We start from the raw sequence: 19,854 nt of genomic DNA on the forward strand, positions 1-19,854 counted from the left end.
GAGTTACATTGGACATGTTTCTTCGGTCATGCGACTTCAGAGGGGTTTTTTTTTAACGGCATGCAACTTAAGAGCTTTGATTCCTAAAGCATGTTTGGATGAATGCCTTATCATTCATTTATACCTGTTTTGGATGAATGGATGTATAGGGACTAGTACAGTGCCCGTTGAGATTGACACCAAACAGTACCAAACCAAAGGAACTGACCCAGTCACCACTATAACGACTGCCATAAGTTTTGACCAAATTTCACAAAATCGCTCTGGAGATGGTGCGAGAACAGGGAAAAGTCTTTACTAAAGGCATGTTCCCACAGGTTCTAAGGGCCTGTTTGAGACTGCTCTAAGGAGCTCCAAGAAAAACCTAGCACCTAAAGAGGTGGTCTCTTAACTCCACCTTTAACTCCCACCTTTTTCCCTGGAGCAAAGCTTGTTTAGCTACAAAAACATAAAGCGAAGCTAGAAAAACATGAAGCGGAGTAATCCCAAACAGGCCATAACTGTTATAATCGGGTGCCAAAACTTAAAATGAAGACAAAATGTGATGATGCAAACAACCATTCGAATAGACCTAGCATATTGACATGTCAAGTTTGGGATAAAAAAAATACTAGGTTCACACAAACCCATTCGGGGAGACTTCTGCTAAGCAGATAAAATAGTCATACAGGTTAATATTTTTTATAGCATTTCAGTGTAGTTCATTGGAAAGCAGCTTGTTACAATGCCTGAATTCCATGGGAACAGCTCCACAGTCCATTGCGGTTGTAGACGCTGCAAAGGAAGCAAAAGCAACTGGAAGAGAGTTCTGCCTATATATGAATTCTTACCTCCTCAAGCTACATAACAGCAATAGATGCTAAGAGGGTCTAAATAGAACACCATTGACACTGATTCCTGACACAATCGCCCTGAAAATTTGGAACGGCTTTTAGGACTCAAACGAGGAAGGGAACATTTGGTCAACATTTTCTTAATAAGACGAGGCTCCCAAGCCTGTATCTATTGCCAGTCGCAGCTCTTTAATTAGCTTACCTAGTAGAACATTAACTTACCATTATATCAATTGCTCAGGCAACGAAATGACTACCTCTAAATACATTTGAACTGCAGGGCTTAACATAAAAAATCTAGAATGGGTATTTAACTCAATAACTCACCACTAATCAACAGTTAATATCGCCCATAGGTCCTCCCAAGATCATCATGCCTCTCATGCTGAAACTCACCATATGCAGCATGAGCCTTTGGGGCTGAATAGCTATCAGAAGAATATGGATATGTTCTCTTTGAATCCATTGGTTGATGTGTAGCTGAAATATGTGTCGTCCTCTGCTCAAAACCTGGATAACCAGTCTGTGTGTATGAAGGATGTGCTTGTTGTTGTTGCCTTTTAAAGGTTTGTTCAAGAAATTCTTCCCACTTCCTTGAATGCACATTCCTCATGGTAATCACTCTCTCCATGTAATTTTCTCTAATCACTCTCAGCGACTGCATGACAAAGGATGTTGACATTAAGAAATGATAACAACAAATGCACCAAATACACAGAGTTACTATGTCATGTAACTGGTACATATCCACTAGTGGATATTTTTACTAGAGGGGAGCACATTACAAAACATGAATTGAGCAAACATAACGAAAGGCACAAACTTGACTTCAGTGAAAATAATTATTTGTGACATAGCCCTTATACAATAAAAAGTAAAGTAAATTCCACAAACCTACCACTATTTTGGTCTAATTATCACAAAACTACAACTTGTGGATTGACATCGCTTGAAATACACCTGTTTAGACCTTATCATGGGCAGCGAGCACAACAAAACTGACCTGACTGTGCACCTAATGACTCCGATTTCCAGGCCAATATGATTGTCAGGTCAGGCTGGAGATCCAATATTTGACCAGAAACTCGATAAAATCTGATAAATACTCAGACCAACCCATCTCTGGGCTGAATTATTTGGCCTAATTACAAGCTCGTGCTTGCAAAGTTTACAACAGGTTTTTTCAAATCCAACCTGAAATCAGGCCCAACCCAACAAATAAACAGGTCTATACCTGTACTATGCATCCATGTCAGCAAAGCTGTTTGCTAGGCAACCTGGTCCTATGCTGCCTATTATGCTTAGGGGAAGGGAGCAGGAGCAAGACATGGATGCAGATGCTAACGTGGATGTGCAGGAGGGTTAATCCAAGTGATCTGCCACAGACATGGATCCAACTGGCCAGGAGCAGCAGACCTAAAAAGTGGTAATTTTGTGAAGAACCCCCAAAATAGCGATGGCCGATGGGTTTTTGAAATGGGCTCTCAAGAAGTTGTAGCTTTGTGAGTTGTGACAACCAGATGACAATAGCAGTAGGTTTGTGAAATTTACTCTAAAAAGTAAAATGACTTTTTCCTCAACCAGAAGTTTATTGTAACTAAAGGATCCAAAATTATCAGGTAAAAGAACAGTGCATTACCAATGCCATGTTCACACTGTAGATACATCAAATTTCAAACAAGGTAGACTAGAGATAGCAACTCATAATGGAACCACAAATATTAAGTAGATTCTATCCAACTCCAAATCTCAGTTGAAACAGTTAGTAATTCAATTGTATGTGTAGTTACTCCCAAGTCCCAATTCAAAGTAGACAGTGGCAAATAATACAAGACAGCAAGACTCTGCAGCCACTTGGTACTCTATTGTATGCTTTAGATCAAATTAACAGACCCCAGAAACAGTGGCGGAGCGTGGTGCCAAACCAAGACGGGGCCAATCTGTCAGATTGAGTTTACATTCAACAAGCTAACACTACTTTTTATAAGTCTGGTAGAAGAAATGCTAAGAAGCACAGATGAAAAATTCAGTGGACAGTGCATGGACAATATTAATGCCTGCCATGGAGGGAGGAAGGGGGGGGGGGGGGGGGGGGGGGGGGGGGGGGGCGGCGGTAGCGCCCAGCTTGGCCTCCACAGCCCTCCGCCAGTGCCCAGAAATTTTGACCTAAAATAGAACACCCCAAGCTGCTTATTTTATGTTCGGGTGAGGTCAATGTTGCAATATTACTTCCTTTCTCATACTTCAAGTACTATGGTCATACAATGATCTAATACTTCCGGATCCTTATTACTTTATTAGGGGGGGTTGCAGACTCTTTCTAGTCATGGTCTCATGGATAAAACATAAAAGATAACAGGGGTAACAATTAGACACCACCAGAAAGCATCACATAGTAAAATATGGATACAGAAACGAAGTGACAGTCATAGTAACAAAATAAGCTTTACCTCTCGATGCCTGTGGTTCTCTTCATCCTCCTCTTGATCATGAGCTCTAGCTAATTGTGTAGCTTCCCTTTTAAACTCCATCTCAAGCTCTTCCAAGGTCTGTTGGTGGGATGGCATGTCAAACTTAAGACTTGAATAGGCATCTGCTCCATGCCTCTCAATTCCCCAGTCATTGGACACATGTGAAGCAAATTGGTTATTCTCGCCATGTGTTCTAGGAAATTCATCAAGATAAGAGGTATGGCGTGGAGATTTTGATTGGGCTGGACGGCCTTTTGCTCCGAAGTTGGCATGAGCTTCAGCAAAAGGAAGAAGATGCAACATATCGCATTTTAGTTCCAGATAGCTAAAATTGTTTCACACCTAAGTAGACTTTATTGTATAGTGAAAGGAGTAATAATGCCATATGCAATACACAAAGTGCAGGCCATCCAACTCATATAGTATGATGTGTTCGAAACACCCTTTCTGACCAATTAATAGGCAGAAACACTTCATATTCGGGCAATATTCAAGATAGTCTTGTCTGAGCGATAATCAAGGAGAAACGCTTCATCACATAAAGCTTGAACTTACCTTGAGCTGCAAAAGGACCAAACAAGTAATACTCTAGCACGGCAATAACCAACAGAAAAGGGACCAAAGATATTTTCTTTAGCTCAAATTGTCATTTTCTTCTGCCTCCTAATGCTCATACAATAGATGATTATACCAGTGTGCCTAAGCGCCCTACCTTGTGGAGATCCTTTTGAAAACTTGGGCGTATTGTTGTGTAAGCGACCATCTAGATGCCTCTCATTATAGTATCCTTTACTTTGAGAGCGTGATGCAATTCTTGGACTACGGGACCGTTGAGAATCAGAATTTCTTGGGCTACTGTGAGCGATGAGAATCAGAGTGTCTGGGGCGAAACTCAGTAGTGTTTCGTACAGGCGATCTAGAGCGACCCGGTTTTGGACTGCTTGGACTATGTTTGCCTTTACCCTCTTGAATAATTTTATGCACAGCATCTACACCTTTGGCTAATATTAACCTATCCTTTCCACTGACAAACAGGAACTTCTCATCCATTCTAATTTTACACCCTACATCACTCTCAATCTGGCTTATTATCCTCTCATTGAAAAGATCCCTGACTTGCTTATCTCTTGCTGGAACTCTTTCAAAAAAATCTGCATTTCTCCTATTTGCCCCAAGTGTGGAGGGACAACCCTGTACAGAAAGGAGATGTTAAATGAAGAGCACGCTTTAACTATTTTTATGATAACATTTAGCAAGAGAAGATAAACTAAAAAATTAAGTATACACAAAGTGCCATGTACAACAAAGCAGAAAGAGCAACATACATGTTACACACCAAATAAAAATGGCAAAATACAAAGCAGATAAAAGAAACTACATCTGCAGGACTTTCCTGTCAAGTAAACATGGCCTACTTTCTAGCTTTGCTCAAACCATGGAGGACAAAATACAAAAGATAAAGATCGCAAAATGTGAAGTAGGATTTTGTGCATCAATTCTTATGACTTGCATTGGCAATATACTGCTATTAAAAAGGCCAAAGCCTTTTTTTATCATGAACTGTGACAACAAAACAAAGCAGTCTATCAACTAATCCCAGCACTTCTTTGCAGTTGAAGCTTCATATGATGCTGATTTAAAAGAAACCTGCTGCTTAAATTCACTAGGATCAGGTACAGCACTGCTCTGAAGTTGCTAACGCCACCAATAATATAAGAAACGCCATGAATCCTTGCATGTTCTTTACATGTCTTTATTTTGATATACTTCCATGCAAGTTCTATTTTCGATAGGTAGAAGAGTACCTGAGTAAAATGGCCTGAATCTCCACATATTTTACAAATCATCTCTTCCTCCTTCCTCTTCTTCCAGTTCCTTTCTGTAGCCTTAGCTTTCGCCTCCCAGACCTTAGCCTCTCGGCTAGTGAAGTCCGTAGGAACAGCATTAGGATCTGGGGCCTCATCTTCATCATCTGACTTATCACGAGTCAGGGGCCTCTTCTCAGCATTTACTTTAGGCGTCACACTATTTGCAGCTGATGCAACTGGGCCGCTGTATGCTTTCCCATAAACTTCATTGAAAAGTTCATCATCTATTTCAGGACTTGGTTCCCTTGCCATTGGCAGAAGAATATTTGCTCAACCTACAGTAATTGCAAAACACACACGAGGGGAAAGAGAAATAAATTATTTCCCAAGGAAAATGAAAATATTTTCCAGCTCCATTGAAGCTAGGAAACCAAATGAAGCTAGGAAACCAAAGGACTATAAATGCTTTAAGGCACCATTGACCATGGGTGTACAGATGTTCACCCAACGGTTTTTTTTTTTTTTGGCAAAAACTCAAAGTTAGTATGTATCTTGTGTACACTTGTAACTTGGTCAGATCCGAATACAAAATAGCTTTACATTAGGGTTTGGGGTGCTCGGTTTCGCACAGCAGGAAGGGAATAGAAGGGGGGCGGGAATACCTGGTGTGTAACCGTCGCCGGCGAAGACGTGGCGAAGGGCGGCGGCGCCCAGTCGTCGACCCAGAAAGGCCAGAGAGACGGAGAGGGGAGAGGGGAGAGGGGAGAGGGGAGAGGGGAGGGAGGAGCAGGAGGAGAGCGCCCCAGAACACACACGCGGGTCGTGCCAACTAGGGTCAGGGGCAGCGTCAGGTCAGGCGTGCGCTTTGCCTCCAGGCATCCAGCCTCGCCCGCTCGTCTCGTTGCTCGAAAGCCTCGACTCCTGGTCCTGGCAGGCCCAAGCAGTCCAACGCAGCCCACAACGGCCTATTTCAGACACTCGCCCCTTCTCTCTTGGGGAAAAAGTCTAACCAGGTTCTCCGAAACAAAACAGCTCTAGTGTCACTGAACTACTGCGCAAGAATCCGATTTACCCCTCAATTTAAAAAAAATCAGATTTTCAGACTTCTCTAACTTTTTGAACCATCCGGTTTACTCCTCTAAGCGATTTTAACTAACCTAACGCCATGTCATTACATGGCACCATGTCAGCCACAAGGAAAGTAAATAGTTTAGAGAGGTTAATTAAACTTTAGCGAAAAGTAGTATTTCTTAAAAAATATCTAAATTTTTTTTAATAAATATGTATTTGATTTGGCCTTATAAAATTCATAGAAAATTTGGTTTGGCTCAGAGAAATATTAAACTAACTTAATTTTTTTTTTCTAAAATCATACTCTATGGCGCCATTCAATGCAACTAAACAGCGGGTCAGTGGCTGCGACTGTAAGCCTCCTCAAGAAGCACTGTAGCAGTTGCTACCGCCGCTGTTTTATGCGGCCAAATAGGCCCTTTGTCTTTTTTTTTTATCTAGGCACAACCGCACAACATTATTTTATAAAACGCATGAAGATGACATCCTTAGCCCATCTAAATTGGGTTCCTACTCGATCACGATGACGAAAAATGAGGAAGGGATCATGTCCATCTGGATGTTGCTGGCCAAGTCGATGACATCGGTTCAGGAGTTTGAGAAGCTACACGTTGATTGCCGCTGATGGTCCAGTGAGTTTGCACATATCGTCGCTGTTATGTCCCTTGGAGAAGACAATGCTACTACAAAGTTAAATCACATGATACATTTTGTTATTAATGTGCAATTAGAACTTGGATTACATTTTTGTATTTGGAATTTTCCATGCATATCTCGATGGTTAAGCATGACGTTGCTGTTGAGGAAACGTTATTCATAGTTTGCACGATGGGCGATCATTCACGCTTCGGCTACAAAGATTTGTCTTAGCCTAAATCTACTTTTCCATATTTGGTCCAATTTCAGATATTAGGAAACCATATACGATTCAAATAATTCTAAGCAAGGAACACGTAGAGCATGATTATAGAAAAAATATATATAAACCAGTTTCATTTTTTTTTTTTGAGTAAAAGCAAATTGTCTATGATTTTTAAGGTTTTAAATCAGATTTTAGTTTTTAAACATACACATTTCTCTAAAAAATATTTGGATAATTTTTTGAAAAAAATATTTATATATTTTTGTAGAGTTTAATTGACCTTATGAACTATCATGAAAAATCCAATATTTACCTCTCTCATAACTGTCATGGCGCCAAGTCAGCTAAAACCATTTTCAAAACCATTCAAGGAAATAAATTGGACGGTTTAAAAAGCTAGAGAAGTCTAAAAATCTAGTTTTCTAATTGAGAAAGATAAATCAAACCTCCGCAATAGTTAAAGGGAGATAAAATGAACTTTTTTCCTTCCCTTTGCTCCCATCCGCTCTTAGATGAGGTGATGACGGATTGACGGGTAAAAGGAGATGGATGAGGATGAGGAGCATGATGAAGAGGAGGAGCACGATGAGGAGGAGGGCCATGAACTCATTGATGAGGTTGATGAGGACTAACCAATCTCTACACTAATGTAGCAGATGCGGTGTGAGGATGAAGAACCTTCTCTAGCCATGGTAGAAGGTGACTCCGATGAATCTGACAATGATGATGTTGATCCAGATCCTCTACCACGAAATTAGGACGGGTATGACTACTCTATCGTAATTGTCAATGGAGGGGAGATTGTGCCTTGGGAGTACAGTGGAAATGAAGTATGTGTGTCAATGCGTTTTACCCTAGCGGTGATGCAGTAAAGAAAGTTGTGCAATGTTGTTCAATTTTGTCTTGTATAGGTAGTTCCGGGTGAACAAGAGCTCCCCTACTGTTTTTATGATGTCAAGTGCATGCAGCATGCTACCCTTTTAGGGTGCACACATTCAATAATGGATTGATTATTGGAAGGTGTCTAAAGTCGAGGAGCACACATGTCAGCTTCATCAATTTCCCAGTAGCACCAGAACCTCAAATGTGTATTTGTTGTAGATTTCATGTATGCTCATATCATGGACAATCCCAGCTTTGAGTTGAAATCCCGAATCGCCAAAGTAGAAGTCAGTACAAAATTAACTATATCAAAGCCTAGCTATGGGCATAATTGACCAAAAACCGAAAACCGAACCAAACTAATCCAGACCGAGACCAAGACCGAAGTTTTCGACCACTAGTTCGGCCCCGAGTCCATACTACCCGAACTTTTTATGGTTAGTTCGGTTATATGCCTCGGGTAACCGAACTAACCGAATATTTAGATTTTGTTGACATAATATGTACTTTAGACTATTATTAGTGATATAATATTTACTCTAATGGGTTTATATCAACCATCACTCTTATCACTTTGTTTAATCTATATGTTGTATTGTTATTTTTCCCTTGAAATAGATAAAATATTGCTAAAATTTGCTACAAACTATACTATTTAGTAGTTGTTTTGTCTAGTCCGGTTAATTTTGTCATGACCGAGACCGAACTTTCTCGGTTCTGAGTACTGAAACTAACCAACCGGTCTCTATTTTTAGATGACCGAACTTTCGAAAAGACCAAAGAACCAATCTGTTCGGTTCGGTCAGACCGAACGCCCAAGCCTAGCGAGGCTTACAGGATGAGCAGAGGGTGTTGGAGGTTCGGTGGGGGTCGTATGAAGCATCATATCACAGCCTTCCATCACTCTTGGGTGTCATATATTAGAGGAATACTGACAACTACATGGACATAAAAACTTATATCGATGCAAATCATCCTAATAAGCAAGCATTTTTTTCTCTTGGGTCTTGTAAGCGGGCTTTCCAGCACGCGTATCATATGCATCGACAACACAATTCTGACTAGGAGTGTCAGTGGAGAGAGGGGAAGAGAGAGTGTGTGTGTGTGTCCCCTATCATATGCATCGACAACGCTATGCATCTATTATGTGATCTTTCCTTGGCAATCATATTTACATAGCTCTGTTTCACTTCTACAGGAGACAAGAAGGGTGCCCCATGGGGCGGGGATGGGGGGCTCTGCCTTCAACACCACGCCATTTCTTCTTTTACGTAATTGCCGGCAGCACAGAGCAATGAAGGCTGCCGAAGTGTTTCGATGGTAATTGCCGGGGTTGGTTGACAATTGACATTGTGTATCACAGCTGATTGAGGCAATGGAGGTGCAGACCTTTTCATGACCGGCTAACTTTAGCTTCAAATTTTTTAAGTTCTTGGCTACATACATTGTACTATCTACCAAAAAAAACAAAGCATTTACTAAATTAGCGTAACCAATACGGAGCAGATGTGAATTTTATAATCAAGCACTATGAGCGCGCATGCGTAGCATCTTTCCGGCAAGCACTAACCGCCGCCGGCGTGTTACCGGCCAGTTGGGCACACGAGCTGCGAGAACGCCGCGCTGTTAGCCACCTCGTCGTCGGTCTCCTCCATGATCACGCACGCCTCGTGCGCCCGTGACGTGGACGACGTCCCCAGCGTCGTGACGCTTGCCGTGCTCCCGTTGCTGTTGCTCGGCTCGAGCGCCGGGCGCCCCGTGCCGCTGCCGCTGCCGTCACCCATGGTCCGCCGCCCGCAGCTGCCTCCTTCGAAGGTGTCCTGCAGCTGCAGCGCGAACTCGAGGTTCCACAGGACGTCCCCCATGGACGGCCGGTCGATGCTCTGCTCGGCGAGGCACTTCTCGGCCGTGTCCGCGACCTTCTTGAAACACTCCGGCGCGATCTGGTCCTTGATGGCTGGGTCGACAACGTCCGGCAGGGTGCCGTTCCGCTGGCAGCTGAGCGCGTAGTCGGCGAGGCTGACCTGCTCCCGTGGCAGCGCCGGGTCGAGAGCTGGCCGCGCGAGGAGCACCTCGAAGAGAACGACGCCGAAGGAGTACACGTCGGACTTAGTCCGTGAGCTGCTGCCGCCGGAAGTACTCCGGGTCGAGGTACCCGAAGCTGCCCTTGACCATGGTGCTCACGTGTGTCTGGTTCATCGTCGTCGGGCCGGACTTGGAGAGGCCGAAGTCGGAGACCTTGGCGACCCAGTCCCCGTCGACGAGGATGTTGGTGGTCTTGACGTCGCGGTGGATGATGGTGTACTTGGCGCCCGTGTGGAGGTAGTGCAAGCCCCGCGCGGCGCCGATGCAGATGTCGAGGCGGTGCCGCCACGACAGCGGCGGCTTGCCGCCCATGTAGAGGTGCTCCCGCAGCGTGCCGTGCTCCATGTAGTCATACACGAGGATCATCTCGCCGGCATCCTCGCAGAAGCCGATGAGGGAGACGAGGTGCCGGTGCCGCAGCTTGGACAGCATCTCCACCTCCGTCTGGAACTCGTGCACGCCCTGCTCCGACGACGGGTTGGAACGCTTGATGGCCACCTTGGTGTCACCATCCACGACGCCCCGGTACACTTTGCCGAACCCGCCCACGCCGATCACCAGCGACTCGCTGAAGTTCTTGGTGGCCACCTTGATGTCAGCGAACGAGAAGTGCCGGCACATGCCCGCAAGGTTCGCCGGGAGGTGGCCCGACGACTTGTTGCTGGTGTGGGAGTGGTACAGCGGCAGCCACCCGGAGGTGTGCGACCCGCCGGCGCTGGCTGCGTCCCTCTTCTTCTTTTCATGGTACCACACGACGCAGATCGCAGCGACGATCCCGAGCGCGGCCGCGCCGCCTGCCGTGCCGCCCATCACCTTCGCCATGTGGGGATGCGGCTTAGACTTGGGCACCTCGTGCTCTCCAGCGCCCAGCTCCGCCTTGGCGAGCAACCTGGACGGCTCGGGGTCTGGCGCGGCGAGGTTGCCGGCGGTGTCGTTGAGCTTGAAGATCTCGAGGCCGTTGAGGATGGCGTCGTAGAACTGCGGCCGGAGCGCCACGGACGGGTGCAGCGCCACCCACATGGCCTGGCCATCAGGCTCTTCGGACACGTACACCGCGTAGTCCTTGTACATGGGCACGCCCTTCTCCGACGTCATCCCGATCACGTCGGCGTCGGACTGCGCCGTCTTGTTGTTGACATAGATGTCGAACGCCCGCTGGTTGGCCCGGCTGAGCAGCAGCTCGCAGAAGTGGAGGCGCGCGACGTAGGTGAAGTTGGCGTCCACCGGCATGGTCCAGGTGAGGTTGGAGTTCTGGTTCAGGCGCGGGTCGGAGCCCATGGAGCGGGTGTCCAGGTACACCTCCGGCGGCGCGGCGTACTCGGCGATCTCGCTGGGATACTTGATCTGGAAATGCGGGCCGGCCCTGTAGGTGACGCCCGACGTGGCGCCGTACACGTATGGCGTGTCGTCGTACCAGTGCCGGGTCAGGCCGGAGTCGTTGGAGGGCGGGATGTACGAGCCGCCGACGTTGAACCGGTACATGGTCTGGAGCGTGGAGCTGGCGATGTCCACGGTCTGGTCCGCGAAGCCGACCATGATCGCCGGGTCGACGAAGATGTCGGGCATGGAGACCACCTCGATGCCGTTGACGAAGGCGTAGGTCTCGTTGCCCATCGGCGTCGGCGTGAAGGTGAGGGTAAGGAACCCCGCGGGCGTAGGCGGGAGGGAGAACTCCCGGATGATGTACGCCTGGCTCAGCGCCTTTGTGTAGGTGTAGACGCTGAAGTTGCGGAGCAGCGTGATGCCGGTGGACGTGGACACGGAGAAGTGGAAGCCGGCGGCGGCGATCCCGTTGTAGGAGGACGGGTAGAAGTGGAGGCGCACCCAGTGCCGGTCCCGCGGGTTCACGGAGAAGTTGTACACGGCCTCCATGGTGAACACCCGCGCCGTCATGTAGGGGATGGTGGACGGCAGCCCATTGTCCACCTTGTCGGCCGTCATCAACAGGGACGACTTGCCGGAGTCGGTCAGCCACGTGTTGTCGTTCGTGTCAGCCACCCACTTCCGGCCGTCCGCGTCCAGGCCGTCCGTCGTCGATCCCACAGTTGAGCAACACCCTATCCGCCGGAGCGTACACCTTGGACTCTGCGGTGGCAGCAACGCCGGTGACGAGTAGCAGCACCAGCAATGGGCGCCGAGCTCTGCCAGCCATGCGCCGAGAGATTGGGAGGGAGCTAGGCAGTCCGGCGGCCAATGGAGACGGAATTGAAGATGCATGGGTGACGACTAGGACATAGCGATTGGTGAAAGGGGAAGAGAGAGGAAGGGTCTGGGAGGCGAGAGTGAGGGTGTTTGACCGCGGGAGAACGGGGTTGAAACACGCGTGTACGGCAGGCCTCAGAGCGTACTCCGGGAACCAAGGCAGTACGGGCATGCAATGCAGCTGAGAAAGCCTACAAACATGTCCACCCACACAAGCGCGCGTTTGGCTGCATGCGGCTCTCCCAGCCCATGTAGGATTGTCTGTCTGCGCAATTCAGGAGCTATGAACTGAGGACAGCAGCAACTTCGAACAAAATCATTTCTTCCATACAAAGCCAGAGAACGTCATTGAGGGTTGTAACAATCTAGTAGTCTTTTGAGACGGCGCAGAAAAAATGGAATTTACAGGGTGCCTCGTTCTTCCCAATGGCTGGCCAGGCGAATTGCACCACCAGCCTTTGAATGCATGACTACATGGCTACAGGCTCTAGAGAAACAGCTCGGCAAAGGCAACCACCCGCATCAGTCATCGACCTTCATGGAGATCTTCTGAGAAAACTGCAGTTCTTGGAATGGTTTCGGTCTCAAAGGGGCTGAGGCCTGAGAAGGGGCCCGAAGAGAACATGGATGAGGTACCATCAGATTCATAGGTCGTCGAGGATTGCCGGATGTTGGGGCGAGCAGGCGGTGTTGGCATAGATTCCTGGAACTCCACAGAACGTTGCACCATCTTGAGTGACTGCACCACCTCACCCATTGTTGGTCTTTGGTTTGCCTCTGGTGAAACACAGGCTGCTGCGATTGTGCACACCCGCACAAAATCATCTTTCGGGTACTGGCCGCCAAGCCTGGGGTCAGCTAGTTCTTCTAATCTATCCTGATCTCGGAGAATTGGCCGTGCCTGCAGTCAACCGAGTGAAAGAATGTCAGCGTGACATCACCTCTTTACGCACCATGCAGTGACAAGTAATTTGAGATTTAAATTCCAGTTGTCAGCTGCCTACACATATACATAAAAACAACCTATGCACACACAATCCGCTGACTGTCTGATAGTCATCACGTTAAAAATATTCTAATTCAGCTGTAAAATCACACAAGAACTGAAGATAGTATATAAAAGAAAGAAGTATTACCCATGTCACTAGGTTTTCCTGCCCAGAGGGCTGTGACATATCCACAGGCCTCCTCCCAGTTAGTAGTTCAAGTAGAACAACTCCATAGCTATATACATCACTTTTTACAAGCAAGTGTCCCGTCATAGCATACTCTGGTGCAACATACCTGCAAACAGGCCAGAAGTATTAAGGTAAATTCAGAGAAGAAATAGCTGGCCATGGCTAAAGGTAAAAGGACATTCAGATTACCCAAAAGTTCCCATAACACGAGTAGAAAGATAATTCGTCCGACCTTCCGGCGCCTGTTTTGCCAAACCAAAATCGGACACTTTAGCATGGAAATCATTCTCAAGCAATATATTGGATGCTTTGAAATCCCTGTGGATTACGCAAGGCTGCGAATCCTCATGGAGGTATGCTAATCCCCTGGCAGCATCAAGTGCTATCCTCATCCTGGTGTCCCAGTCCAAGGGGCAGCTAGCACCTAGTTCACCTGAGAAAATGCAGTACATGGTCAGAATTATGTTTCTTATGTCTGTTAAGTTACATGGTGCAAAACAAACAGAAATAATAGGTTCAGGTGCAACTAAAATGGGGCCTGTGCAGAGAGGATTTGGGAAGAGAATAATATGCGATAGATCATACCATGAAGCCAAGCCTCTAGGCTTCCATTGGGAACAAGCTCATAACAAAGAAGGTTCTGTGATGACTCACGGCTGCTATAGTAACCAAACAGTTTCACAAGATTCCGGTGGTGCAACCTGCTCAGCATTTCCACTTCAACTAAAAACTCCTTATCTCCTTGGTGCCCTCCACAAGTAAGCTTCTTTATAGCGACAGCAGTGCCATCACTCAGTACCCCCTTGAAGACACGACCAAAACCACCTTCACCAAGCACACTTGAAGGCTCAAAGTTATTTGTTGCCACTTTCAGTTCTTCATACGAAAGGAACCTTGTGCTGGTGGGGCGAGGAAGGGACTCCACTGCAGAAACTGCGTCTGGCGTCCTTTGCTTGGCTGTATAAAGAATTATGAGGTTAAACATGTTATAAAAGTGTTTAAAAAAAAATACCAGGAAAGAAGCTAAACAACTGGTTTTTGTTTCAGGTTGACTATAAACTTGGACTACATCCATCTCCACTAATGTCAGTGCTAGGGTGAAGAGGCTGGGATCTTGAATAGCCCACTATCAGAAAATGCTCATGACATTGCTTTTAATCTTTGAAGGACTACAGTCAGAAATGCATTATTATATTTCAAAAGGTTGTAAAGTGTATTCAAGATGCACTTCTCTTATCATGACAATCATATGAATGCTTAGTGCAAATTCTTTAATTTACTGGATCACATCAATAAAGTATAGCACACATTACAAAAACCCATGAATGCCTTAGTGCAAAGTATAATCACAGTTTACCTGATGTTATATGGTTTGGAGTTTGGACAGTTATATGTGCTTTAATGAGAATAGGAGCTACATAGTTTACAATAGTTATTTATCTTGTAAGGACTTGTCAAACATTTTGCAAATGTTGCATTTAACATGTTTTTTCTTTAAAAATGGCATCATCCAATCACCATCACATAATGAACACAACAAGTGTGTATTGTTCCAAGAAAATAGCACATATATAGCAGATAGTAGGACACATACGGGTTTCAACATGAGGCACTCTCTTTTTCCCTTTCCTAATTGTGCAGAAGCATATTATTAAAACAATCAGCAAGACTCCAATTAGAGAACCAACGCATATGATAATCACAGTAATCAGGCTTGGATGTCCATTGTTGCTGGGACCCTCACTCGGTCTTGGTAAGTTGGATACTGTAGATGGAGAGGCCGTAGGCGCTATTGTGAATGCTGGAGCTGCCAATGATACAGATAGCAATATTAAGAACAGTGACATTTAAAAAAAAACAAGATAACATGACACATAAAAGAAAGGCGACTTATATTTATATATTTATATATGAGATGGCTTCACAAAACTACGGCCACCTGCATCTAACTACCAAGGAACTACAGCTTCTGATATCAATTTCACAAGTGTAAAAGTATTTGCGCCATTAGTTCCACAAACCTGCAACAATTTGCATGGACCCACACGTCAGCCACACAAAGTCCACATGTCACCAGGCCCACCCATAACACTGATGGGCTGATGGCTGACATGTGGGTCCATATAAAATTTTGTGGGCCTGTGAAAGTGGTGGTGCAAGCAGTTATAGTTCTAAGAAATTGATGCCAGAGACTGGCATTCCTAACTTTGACCCTCACGCTTTTTATAATATGCAAGAATCATCAATCCATCATGTCTTCGAGCTTCAACTTTGTATCATAAGTTCATAACATCAAGGCAGCACATCCAATGTTCATCGAAGAAAGCTAACATACTAGTGATAAAATTTAAATTGAACATGCATGCCTCTAAACTTTTTGATGGGGAAACAAAAGAAAAAGCTTTCCCTACAACGTACACCAGGGTCATGAATACTCTACAACTCGGGACTCATTCTGACTTTAACAAGGGGTGGATCTTTACCAACTTCCAAATCCAAGATTTAGGGAAAAAAAGAGGGGCAGGGCACTCTTCATTCTTCATTCGAAACTTATGAAGAGGTTTTTGCCTTTTTATCAAAAAGTGGAGTTGGGTAAAGCAAACTCCCTCGGACGAGCACGGATTAAGAAATATATCGAAGCAAATTCGCTAAATTATTAAGATGCAACTTACATGTGGAAGGGGAGCTCTCTGCACTGGGTACACCCTTTTTTTACATGTGGAAGGGGGTAATATGTAGTTACAAGCAGGAAAAAGGCAAACTAAGAACAGAAGTAGAAAATATAATTTTAGAAAGAAAGAAGAGAATAATGAATATCATTGTTCCATACTGTTCTGCCTTAATTACCATTTTTAACTCTTCATATGAAAGGGTTTAGTAGGACAAGGGATCAGTATGTGGCGTGTTTGGTATCCCAGATGCCGCCAGCCTTGCATGCCCTCGCACGCATACAGGGTGTTTGGTTTCCTGGAACTCGAGCTCAGCTTGGTTGCGCGCGTGCAAAAGGATGCTCAGAGCCTGGCTCCCAAGGCACGCAGCTGAGGTCCGTTCCTGCGCAGCCTGGCTGGCACAAGACAGCAGCATGCATGCACATGTGTGTTTGGGTCATGGTTTGCTTCTACTCCAGCTAACCAAACAAACGCCCTACCCAGCCTAGTCACATACATGCAGTGAACCAAACAACAAGCACCGGAATGCACTTGACCTGTCCCAATCTAGCCTGGCTAGTGGATGCGACCCAGGCTCTCCAGAGAAGTGAACCAATCACGCCCATGGTGGATTGATGGCTAATACCAAATGGTGTCTCTTCCTTTCTTTTTTGGACTTTTGAACCAATTTGATACATGAAAATTGAAAGGTCCAAATTTCCATAATATGGTTGTGGGCTACACTACATATACACCTCACAATAAGTAAACAATAAGAACAAAAACATAGGGGCTTTTCTCTTCCTGGATAGTAACAAAACTACCCTCATTGTGACAAACAGGACAAGTACAAGATCGAAAGCTATTACCTGGGGCTGGAGCCAATGGCCTGAACCAAGTTAAATTAAGAAGATTATAGTCCCCGACCAACACAGGATCAATCCGAACTGTATGCAGAGTAAGTGAATAATTCATTGCCTTGACTTGATCAGCAGCAAAGCTAATTCCAGTATAGGGAGCTATATCCATTGTGATATTTAGCCCAGAAGCTCCAACAACATAAAAATTTACAATCTCAAATTGATTAACACGCAGGTTGAGCTGAGAAGCAAGTTCTTGAAGAAATTCGTTGCTCCAGTCTGAAGTCAAGGAAACATTACGAAGGAAGAGCTCAATTCTCACTGGATAAACACAATGGCAGTCCCGGATCCCTCGTTTTTGTACCATGTTCGGTGCACAACAACCTAGCAAACAAACATAAATCACAATATGGTTAACATCATATCTACAACATAGAAAAGATACTATTGGAGTAAATGATATCCGTCGCATAAAAAAATGGAACAAACAGATCAGAACGAAATGTACAAATGATGCTCTTCTAGAATAGACAAATGACCAACCCCTCAACAGGATTATGTAATTTTAAGCTGAGTGAGAGCTCATTTATGATTAAAATATTTCAAGGCTCTGGCAAATAGACTTACCATTGTGAGGAGATACTGGAGGCTGCACTAATCCAGAAGGAGCTGCGCTAGAATTTGAAGCTGCATCCGGAGGGTCAGCATCTACGTGAGCAGGAGCAGCTGTTGCTAAGCGTCTGGTATGCTGCACTGGAGTATGTGATAGATCTGAGGAATAAATGGCCAGATCTAAAGCACCAGGCATGGAACTATAGCTAGGCGCTGAAATAGGAGGATGTGCAGATGACATGGCAACTGCTGATGAATATAGCTTCTTTTGTCTTTGGTGGCCATCCGCTGGTTGTGCAGAAACACTTACAAGGACTTCAGCTTGGGATGCCAAATAATGAAATGGTCTCCAACCTTGGAATGGAGGCATGGCAGGGGCGACTATTTCTAGAGCTGATGTTTGAACAATCAAATTGATCCCACTGAGAAATTCCAAGATCAATACAGCAGCCAAGAAATTGAACATAAAATTTCTCAATGTGTCTTCAGGAATTCCTGAAAAAAAAAAAGTTGTACACCATCCAGTCAGAATATTTTTTAAGCGAATACATACATAGTGTGGAATGGGTATAAAGCACAGACAACAGATACTGGAGGCCCATGGCTCATTGGCTCCCTAAAAACAACATACAAATATTATGGAGTCCTTCTAAGGTGGTACGAAAAAAGGTCATATCTTCCCTTTACATATGCCCTTAAATGATGCCATTGTAGGTAGAGACAGAAATGTCCATATGCACATAAACAATTAAATATACACTTGTGTTCCATCTATACAAAATACTTCCACTCCCTTGTGCCAAACATTATTAACTGACAGATTAGTATTTGATCTTCTCAATCATTTAAATCATTTTATGATACATGTTCAGAAAATTAGATCTTCTTTGTCAAGGTTTGGCATTATTAATTTAAACAGGACAGCTATGCCATTTTATGATCCATTATCCAAGGGATTATTTCACCTCACTCAGATTTGTCCACTCTCACTCATCAGTTTTAGAATGAGTCCAATTAAACAGTGTATTCAAATAAAATATAAGCATCAGAGTCCGACAACAAAGATTACTTTTTTTTCCCGCAAACAAGGAGGCCACAAAGATTATGAATATGAAACTGCCTAATATCTGCTCCAGTGTCCATTACATCCTTACTGTTATGCACAAGTCGCTAAATCTCTACCAATTATCCATGGCAGCTAGCGCCTGGCAGACCTACTTGTAAACTATTTTAATAAGTCCTGAATCTAGGCCCCAATCCGCCACTCCCACTACCCAAATAAACTCGAATTTACAGGCGAGCTTCCCACTGTGCGCCCAAATGTAGGTAACGAGCTCCCGATGGTAGCTACAGTAAGATCCTGGAACAAATTCCATGGCCGCTATTGTTAGACACCCAGCGCGCCCTCCCATAGCACAAACCCCGCCGTGAAGTCGTGTCATTCCCGCGCCGGTAAAACTAAAACCTCAAATCGAGAAGCGCAATCGTGGCACGGCCCCAGACTACTCGAGCGGGTCCATCGCACGAACCTGGCATGAAGCAAGGAGACTAGATCAGGGGGGGAGGGGGCTCACCTGGACCTCGACCGGAGCGGCAGCCCGCTCGCCCGAGCCGCGCCATCCCCGGCGAAGACGCGCGCGCGGCACACAGCTGCCGCAGTTGCTGCTGCTACCGGCGCCGGAGCGGAGGGGGCAGGCGCGCTCGTCGCGGCGCTGGCTAGGCGGGGCCCATGCGCGCGGGAAGAGGGGGCGGGTGGGTAGGGTTTGGGGACGGCGACGGCGACGGCGACGGCGACTGCGACTGCGACTGCGAGAGCGGCGGCGGCGTGCGGGGTGGAATGGATGGGTGGATCGATTTGGCTTTCCTTTTTCCTCTCCCCTGCTTCCGCGGCGCGGCCTCGGCTCTCGGTCTCGGCAGCTGCTGGTGTGCCCGGTGGTGTGGTGGTGGCTTTGATTTGCTTTTTGCGCCTGCGCTGCTGCTTTTCCCTCCTGCGACTTTTCTCCCGTCCCCTCGCGGCCTCGCCGTTGCAGACCTGGGCGACTCTGAAATCTGAACTGCAGAATCGGTGTGTCCAGTCCAGTGTGGTGGTTTACTCGAGGCTGACGTGAGTGGAGGGAGTTCAAAGTCCCCGTCTGTCAGGGGTTGTTTAGCGGCTAAAGTTTAGGAATTTAGACGAGAGGGTCTAATAATAAAATAAATTATAGAAGTTTTTAGTACTTTGTTAGACAAATTTATTAAGCCTAATTAATTCGTTAATAGTACATGTTTGTTGTAGCTTTATTGTAGCACCATATTATCAAATCATGAACTAATTAAGCTTAAAAATTCGTCTCGCAAATTAG

General features: G+C 45.6%; 2 pseudogenes; both read right to left on the reverse strand.

The window, feature by feature from the left end:
• Positions 1 to 976: 976 nt before the first annotated feature.
• LOC136458003 (uncharacterized) lies at positions 977 to 5,915 on the reverse strand (annotated as a pseudogene).
• Positions 5,916 to 9,291: 3,376 nt separating this feature from the next.
• LOC136455884 (receptor-like protein kinase ANXUR2) lies at positions 9,292 to 19,555 on the reverse strand (annotated as a pseudogene).
• Positions 19,556 to 19,854: the final 299 nt, after the last annotated feature.

The sequence above is a fragment of the Miscanthus floridulus genome, chromosome 6 (genome assembly GCF_019320115.1).
Source record: "Miscanthus floridulus cultivar M001 chromosome 6, ASM1932011v1, whole genome shotgun sequence".
Taxonomy (NCBI): domain Eukaryota; kingdom Viridiplantae; phylum Streptophyta; class Magnoliopsida; order Poales; family Poaceae; genus Miscanthus; species Miscanthus floridulus.